General features: G+C 50.7%; 1 protein-coding gene across 4 annotated transcripts in view; it reads left to right on the top strand.

Annotated features, from left to right (window-relative positions):
• The window catches only part of TENM3 (teneurin transmembrane protein 3), a 554,322-nt gene that overhangs the window by 514,983 nt on the left and 30,463 nt on the right, over window positions 1-8,876 (top strand). The window lies entirely within an intron of this gene.

Genomic DNA, 8,876 nt, shown 5'->3' with positions numbered 1-8,876 from the left:
TGGAGCCGGTGTAGGAGGGCAAGCAGGAGAGGCACTGGCTGACAATGCACAGTGGGGTGTCCAGAGGGGACAGTGATGGTCTGGGTCTAAGCCTTAGTAGGGCCAGAGGCAGCAATGCCAGAGGAACAGCTCCCACTAAGATAGTGGGGTAACCCTCAGGGCCGTGGTGGAACAGCCAAGTGACCTCAGATTCAGGGCTCGTGCTTGGGATAGGCCACAGAAAGAGTGGAGCTTCAGAGACACCGGACGGAGCAGGTCTGAGGTCTGTGCTGGGTAGGTCTCTGAGGTCCTGGACTCCACCATCTGGACCGTGGCTTAGAGTCAGCTGGGACTCAGGGTGTTCTCTGAGGGCAAGCACTCAGCCATAGTCTCTGTGCCCGGCCCCAGAGGCTGCGTGGACTTCTAGGTGTAGGCTTATGGTTCTGGAAGTTGCCCGGCTGAAATACTGAAATACTGGCTGCCGTTGAGTCATAGAGACCCGCTATGGGTTTCCAAGACTGTAATGCTTTACTGGAGTAGAAAGTCCAGTCTTTCTCCCAAGGAGCTGATGGTGGCTTTGAACTTCCGACCACGTGGATCACAGACCACTGTATAACTGCTACACCACAGGTTGGGCTGAGCCCGTGGTCAACCCCAGGATACAGATACCTGAGAATCAACACAGTCCTGGCTGCTTTCCATCCCCAAATCCCACAGCAAACGAAGTTCACGACTCCTTGCCTCCCCTTTGCATCCATTCAAAAGCAGGAGACAGAGCTCTGAGAACTGGTGTCAAGAGACACGAGACCTGCTTACAGATAGGAGTCCCCCGGTGGCGCAGAGGGTTAAGGACTTGACTGCCAAGGGCAAGTCTAGAGGTTTTCAGCCAACCGGAGGGGCCTTCAGGGGCTCTTGGAAGCTGTGGGAACCGAAGGACCCCTTCCCTACTCTGCAGCACACGGAGCTGTACAGAGTCAGGGTCAAGTTGACAGGCAGCTGGTTTGCCTTTTTTGGTTTGAGTTGCAAGCTTAAGTGCTGGCCATCTTATCTCTTATCTCCATTACGATCACCCTGCCAGGGCTGTCGAAGATAGGACAGTCCGAAGCCCCACGCCAACACGGGAGTGGTCCATGCAGGCGCACCCCTGGTGTGTAGTATCTGTGGTTTGCCAGGGTTCAGCAGGAGACCATCCTGGCTCCCAGGAAGGGGCAGAGGGGTGCTGGGGTGAAGTGCTCATTCAACTTCTCCCCCTTCCTGGCTGGCAGCCCACAGGGAGGGCAGGGCGCCCTCCTGCCCCTCCATGGCTACAGCTGCTCAGGACCAGCTGTCACCAGCTCGGTGGCTGGCACGGGGACACTGTGGCCAGGTGGGGTGATGGCTGGGTCTTCAGGTGGAGGCCAAACAGGAGCTGTGGCATTGGTGGGTCCAGGGGCTCGTTCTGTTGCTGGCCTGGCTCCCCGGGGACGCAGACCTGGCATGCCGCCTCCTCCAGTGCACCCAGCACAGCAGCGCCGGGGCCCATATGGTTTTAAATAGCAAACCTTTCAGGAATTTCCAGGCCTTTTTATTCCCAAGATGCCACGGTGTAGACTGGAGCTGCCAGCTGTGAGGTGACAGCTGAGTGCTTAACTGTTTGTGCCATCAAAGGACTCCTGATGCTACCATTAGATGTAGAAAAGTCTCTCCTTTTCCTTGTCCCCTGTCTATACCTCCCAGTCCCTTTTTCCCACTACTTGGTGTGCTGGGAAGTAATAATGGGAACGACTTTGCCTTAGGGAGTCAACAACCTGAAACCTAGACTGGGCGCTGCTTCTAGCAGCTGTACAGCCAGGGTGCTTAGCATCTGACTTCCCTCAAGGTGGTGGAACCTAATTTATAATTCAACTAACTGGCAATAGCCCAGTAAAGTCCCACTACCAAGCATTCCCCTATTGGATTAAACTGTGTGGGCATTTATGATGACCTTTGCCCCTGGGTGGTGCGAACAGTTAGGAGCTCAAGTACGAGCTGAATGGACACTGGTTTAGGCCCGCCCAGAATCCCAGCACAAGGCTAACCGGGTGGTCTTCTGAAAGGTCACAGCCCTGAAATCCCAGGGGGCAGTTCAACTCTGCTTACAGGGTGTCGGGATGAGTTGGCATCACGTACACAGTAACTAACAACAAGCTATGGGAGGAAATGTGGGCCAAAGGGCACCAAGAAATGGATTCTACCATTTGTCTAAGAGGGGTGGTGAGGAGTAATTTGGATTAGATATGACTGCAAGTCAAAAGGCTTGCTCCTAAACCATAGAAACCTCCATTAAACAAAAATATCAAAACGTGAAGCTCCACTCTCCTGAAGGCGGTATTTCCATCTCTCCCCCACAGAAGCCCACGTGCTTAGATCTATACCACGTCACAATGGCAGTCTGGGCTTTCGTGAGGGGCTCAAAATATGTTCTTTTAGATGATCTTTGACTTGGGGGAACCCAAAGAAGCTTAAAGGGGCACGTTCGGGGCTCTAGGATGGATGGAGTAAAATTATTATAATTCTCATAAGCTAGGCCAGCGGGTCTCAACCTGGAGGTCGCAACCCCTTTGGGGGTGAAATGACCCTTTCATACGGGTCGCCTAATTCATAACAGTAGCAAAATTAGGAAGTAGCAACAAAAATAATTTTATGATTGGGGTCACCCCAACATGAGGCCCTAACTGTATTAGGCATGAGGAAGGTTGAGAACTGCTGGACTAGGCCTTGCTACCCTTGAAGGCTGGCCAGGTGCATTATTGTGATGGAAAAATTCCTCCATTGGCTCGCACTGTCCTGTCCTTTTTCTTGCGGGTGCAGTTTTAGTTTCCTTACAATCTCTTCTCCATAAGCCCCTGTGGCTGCCCTGTGTCCTTCAAGAAAGCTTTCAAGGTTACCTCTTTAGCAGTTGAAACAAGCTCCACAGTCTTGAACTCTGTACCTTGAGTGGAACTGACTCACCAGATGCCCTGACCATTTCTTCAAGCACCCTAAGACGTGCACTGAGAGACACGTGTCCTGGGGGAGCTTGTCTGCAGCCACCCCCTGATCGCAGAGACGTGTTCAAACACTCTGTTTTGAATAAGCTCGTGGGTGTATGACTAGGCCCCCTTAGATGGGAATCCTTCAGTCATCCAGGTCTGCAGGCAGGAGGCGTCCCTCTCGACGCAGCTCTCAGGGTAGGCTTGGGGCCTCCAGCGTGTGCCCATGCCAAAATCTGCTGCTCTCTTGCATCCTCCAGACAGGTTTCGCTTGGGTTAGATAGCCTAGTCCGAGTGATAACAAAACACCCCAAACTCACGGCCACTGAGTCAGTGCCAACCCATAGTGAATGACCCTAGACGACCGGGCAAAACTGGCCCTGTGGGTTTCCAAGGCTGTAACTGTTTGGGGGAGTCGAAAGCCTCATCTTTCTTCCAAGGGAGGAGTTGGTGGTTTTGAATTGTTGCCTTTGTGGTGAGCACAAAGGGAACCCATTATGCCACCAGGCCTCACTTGGCTCTCACCCTGGTATCGATGAAGAGACTAGAAGTTGGGTGTGAAAAGGTCTCATCTCCGAGACAGCCCAATGCATGGCTCAACCATAGACCACCAATCTGCTCCAGGGCCACACAGCACGCCGGCGCTTCTCCACATCAGCCCCGCTCTGCAAGCCACCGTTGGCTTGCTTCTCGGTTGACACAAAAGCAGGAACTAATTTTTGAACACAACCTTGGCTTACGGAAGCCACTTAGTGAGAAGGGAGACAGTAACTAGCCCTGTCATCATCAAGATGTAAACAAAGTGTTTCAAGAACCGCAAGTTGTTTCCACTTGAACAAATTAGCAGTGCCAATAGTCTGTTGACAAGGAGCTGGTAACAAAGTCAGTTAAGCTTTCCCCTTCAGTTGAGGATCCACTAAAGATTTTTAAGCAGAGAAGTATTATAATAGTGGTGTTACAGAAGGTTAATTTGCTATCCGTGAGTCTAGGCAGAGGCAGAGAGGCCAGTTTTAAAAGTCAGGCAGCTTCGGCAATAGAAAGACAAATATCCGAGAGCCATGATGGAGGGAAAAATGAAGAGTTGGGAACTTCATCTCTGTCGGGGGAGGGAGGTGAACTCCATGTCAGGATGAACACAGTTTTCCCAACCAAAAACGACTGAGGCTGTGCCTCTCCGGGGCAGTTGTCGGGGCTTGGGAAACTTAGAGATTTAAAGAGAAGCCCACAGAGGCTGAAACAGCAAGTCTAGGCAAAACGGCAATCAAAATTAAGCACGAACAAACAGATAAACATCAAACAAGGGCATCCCATCAGTGAAAGAGCCAAAAGGTCTTTGCGAGCCTAAGGGAGTTCGTCTTTTCCAGCGAGAGTCCTTTGTGGAGAGAGGTCAGTGGGCAGGCGGAGAGAATAGCCTTTGTGATGCTCTAGAAGCCACGGGGCTCAGCCCAGTGCCCAGTGGATGGAAAGCCTAAAGTGGTGTGCTAGTCACATTCCCTACAGCCTATTGCATTGTCAACTCAAAGCGCTAATACAAGCAAGCCAAGACTCAAATATACCAGCTGGGCCAGGGTAGGTCACCACGACGGCAGAGCAGCCGCAAAGTGGCGCATAAGCAGAGCATGTGTCCAGAGACCCGTGTTTGATGGAAATGGCTCTTTTACTGCCTGGGGTCAAAATACTGCAGAGGACTGTTGGTACTCACTGGCACATTGCTTTCCCACTTTTGTGGAGATAAAGGAGGATGAGCTGGCTGCTTCTGAGAGTCCCTGGAAGTCATCTTGGACGATTTCTTTTCTCTCACTTCCCTACCCAGGGAAGCCTAGGTGGTGTAGTGGTTAACACTGGACTGACAAGCCACTCCTCGGTAGAAAGGTGGGACTTTGTACGACTGGGAAAGTGACAGTCTCAGAAACTCACAGGGACAGTTCTGCCCTGTCGTGTGACATGGCCGTGAGTCGGCAGTGAATTTTATTTCGGAGCTTACTCAGAGCTCCCTAATGATGGTACCTCCCACCCATCTCAAGCGCCTTCCACCAGCCTCTGTGCTAATCTGTGAGGAGCCCATCGCCGATCCATGCTGGAGTAAAAGCATGACGTAGTGATGGGCTGTGTGTGCTCGTTTTAAAGAACTGCCCCCTTGGCCCATAATGACGTCCTTGTGTGTTTCACTTGCTTCTCTTTGGGAAGAGGTGTCGGTCAAGGATGGTAAGGTGTTTGTTTTTAGTTTTAGATTTTTGGTTCATTTTCAATACTTTTTAAATTTTAAAAAATATTATAGATCCATCTGCAATTGTATGGAACAATGCAAGCGATCCCATGTACCCCGGTGGTAGTATCTTGACAGTGATGCAAGGATGCAGTCACTGCGTACTGATAGCACCAACCACTCCCCTCCCGCCCCCAGCCCCTGCTTACTCTCTGGCAAACCCTGATGTATTCTCTATTCTCCTTCCCTACAATGGTATCATTTCAAGAATATCATATAGATGGAGCAACACCGCCTGTACCTGTTGAGATTGGCTTTTTTTAATAAGCATAATCCTCTGGAGATTGGTCCAGGTGTTGTGTAGATCGGCCGCACGTTTTTTTCTGTTGCTGAATAGTATCCTGCGATCTGAATGTGCCAAATAGTAGGGATTGGTTGTTGTTTTAAAAACACTTTACTTGGTTGCAGTTTGGTGGGATCTCCCTGCCCGCCCCCAACCCCCCGGCTTGTGACCCTGGCTTGTCCGGGAAGCATGCAGCCTAGCCCATCAGTCTGCTAGTGAAGGCGGGCTGACACTGCTTCAACACTGCCATCCAATAAACCTTAGGAAAGAAAGCCTTCCATTTCTTCAGGTGGGAGCCCATGGGAGGCCCTCTGCCATATACCACCCTACGTGACCCTCACTTCAGCCCAGCTCCTCTACGCTCTCCAGGGAGCACGCGTGCATACACACACACACACTCTGCCCTCTCCACGCCCTGCCTAGCCCAGCTTAGTTTCCACAGTAATGGGCTTTAACTACGGCACACCAGAGCCCTCGCTCTCTCCACAATTTACCAGATACTCAATTGGGGGGAAAATAGTTCCACATTATAATATTTCTATCCCCATGCAGACTTGTTATGCTCTTTGGAGGGCAGAGCTCTCAGGCTGTAACTTTCGCAGAGAGGGGATTGTGACAGTGCTAGGGGGCCCATGTTCTAGATTCTAGAAGCCCTGCTGCCGGTCCCTGACCCAGCCCCTTTCCCTGCCTCCTTGGGCAAGAGCAAGCTGTAGCCAGGCCAGGGCCTTACGTGAGATTTCCTTTCTCTCCTCAAGGTACAAAGTCACAACTCCCGGGCTCAGTTGTTAAAGCTGGCCCACTAAGATCACAGCTTAACCCTTCGTCTCTCTAACCGTACTGCCTACAAAGGTTACTTGTGTTTTTATTTCCCAAAGAGCCAAAGGCTAGTAGTTTATATTCTGAAAGTTCAGCATCGCGAGCTGTCTCTCGGCGTGCTCAGCATCCTGTGATACAAAACGCCTGCCCAGCAGGAAAGGGAGCGTGGTCAGCCAGTGGAAGAGCCAAGTCAAAGGTTGGAGAAATATCTCCTTCAGATTGACTAATCAGCAAAGAGGTCAAGGGAGGGCAGGTCGGTGACAACAGCAGGAAGGAATCAACAAGGCGCTGGCAGGTGGTGCTGACGAGAAAGCCTTGGTGCTCAGCCTCCGGGGCTGAAAATGGGGCCCTTGGACACAGAAGGGGCACCTAGCATTTCCGACTCAGACAGCCCTGAGATCCAGTGAGAGCCTAGAGGAGCCGCCTAACCACAACACCTCAGGGCTTCCTCTCCCTCTCTGTGAAAGGGCCCCGGAGGGAACTGTAAACCATGCAACACGGAGCTCTCTGATATAGTGGCATTCCAAATATTCTTTAGAAGCATAAGTGTATTCAAGGATTCTTCCCAGGGTCTTGGGGGAACTCAAATGGGAAGCCGGGATGGTGCCACTAACTTCACTGGCATCCAGAAAGTCTGGCTCAGTGATGGCTTCGATGTCAGCCCCACACAAATGAGATTTGGGACTGGATGTCAAACAGGCAGCATCCCTCCACAGTGACTCAGACCCCAACCCCGGTTAACCAAGTCACCGTGCAGGCAGTGGGCTGCCCAGCTCCCTCATTCATGAGGTGATCTGAGTGAATCTGGAGTGTCCCTTTCTACAGGCAGAGCTGGGTTATCATTAATTGATCATGTGGGAGAGCAGAGTGTCTGCCACAAACAAGTGATGGGAGGGCATTCAAGCAAATTCCTATCCCCAAACTGCCCATCCATCAGACATCCAAAATGCGCTATCTAAAAAACAGAGTAGGGGAGAGAATGCCAAGTAGTGCTGGCGCTGGGGGCTGGGAAGAGAAGTTGGCAACCAGGTCAGAAAGGTTAGCATTGAGCCCTAGGCTGCTTTGTCTGTCATGCTGTATTTCTGCTTCACTGTAGAAATAAACCTGCATCTGTCTCTGTGGAAGCACTATTTCTACAAAAAAAAAAGACAACCAACTGTGTTGAATCTCTGCCTTGATGCCCTAACCTGCTAGAGGCATGAGAGTTGGAGAAAAGGGGACAGATGCCCGCTTTAATTCCTTAACTCTGCCTTTTATGAGTGCAAACCATGAGTACAGTTAACGAGCATTTGCTCTCTCTTCATTCCCTAAGTACCGCCCGCCCCCAGGTGCGTGCCCATGCTGCCCCTGGCAGGTGAAGTCAGTCACGCGGGTGATCTGACTGACACTGCCCCCACTGAGCTAAAGGGATCAACTCATCACTAGGCACCAAGCAGACACCGCCTCTCTCCTTTGCCTTCTCCCGGGGCCCTGTCCTTGGGCAACCCTCTTGACCTCTGTTCCCTTAGCCGCCCTCCTGATCACTCACCATACTCAGAGCTGGGTTTTACACGTGGAAAACGGTGCCCTTCTATTGCCAAGTGGCCATCAAGCGCTCTTTGCCTCGTCCCCACCCTCACACCCATTAGGATGGCCCTTGCTGTGCTCACAGGGGGGGTTCCTGTCCTCCCCGCAATGTTCTCTGGCTCTTTCATAACATCCTTTACTAGTTAGGTGCCTGGGCTTCGTTTAATCGGGATATGGCTCCAGTGTTCATTTCCCATAGAACCTTCTGTGGCTAGGAACACCCTTAGTCAACACAGTCTTCAATGCGGCTACTGTTGTCCCAGTGGAATTCTTAGCTTCTCCTCCAAAAGTTTGCACTCTGCTTCTTTCTTTCAGAGAATTTGAAATTTTCTCTGGTGTGATCACAAAGAACCCAGTCACAGCAATTTAATGTTTCTTAGCAAAATGTAACTATACGTGCATATTTAGGGCCATGGATTCTAATGTTTTAAATGTGAATCCCTCTTGCATTTATCTGCTGAGAAAAAGTAAAACACACCAAAACACCAAACTCACTGCCATCGAGCCCATTCCAACTCATGGCGCCCCTGTAAGACAGAGTAGAACTTTCTGAGACCGTCGCTCTTTCGCAGCTAGACAGTCCTGTCTTTCCCCAGGGAGCAGCGGCTGGTGGTTTCAAACTGCTGAACTCCTGATTAGCAGCCCAACGTAGAACCACTACACCACCTGCGATGATATGTTTACTAGGAAAAGTAAACCATAGAGGCCTAAATACAGGAATGTACATATGTAAATATATTTATGATGAGGGGGGGAATAGATCTATATGCATATATTTATAGGTATAGTAGTAGGGTACCAGATGGACATTGGACCTCCACTCACGCACTCCCTCAATACAAGAAAACTTACGGTCAACTAAACGGTCATTCCATGATACCTACCTTCACGACATAATCGCTGAAAACAAACGTGTGCATAAACAAATGTGAAGAAAGCTGATGGTGTCTGGCTATCAAAAAATATAGTGTCTGGG

This window comes from Echinops telfairi, unplaced genomic scaffold, assembly GCF_000313985.2.
Source record: "Echinops telfairi isolate 266 unplaced genomic scaffold, ASM31398v2 ScPeMD7_9;HRSCAF=40, whole genome shotgun sequence".
In the NCBI taxonomy this organism is placed as follows: domain Eukaryota; kingdom Metazoa; phylum Chordata; class Mammalia; order Afrosoricida; family Tenrecidae; genus Echinops; species Echinops telfairi.
This window is presented reverse-complemented; position numbering and strand designations above follow the sequence as displayed.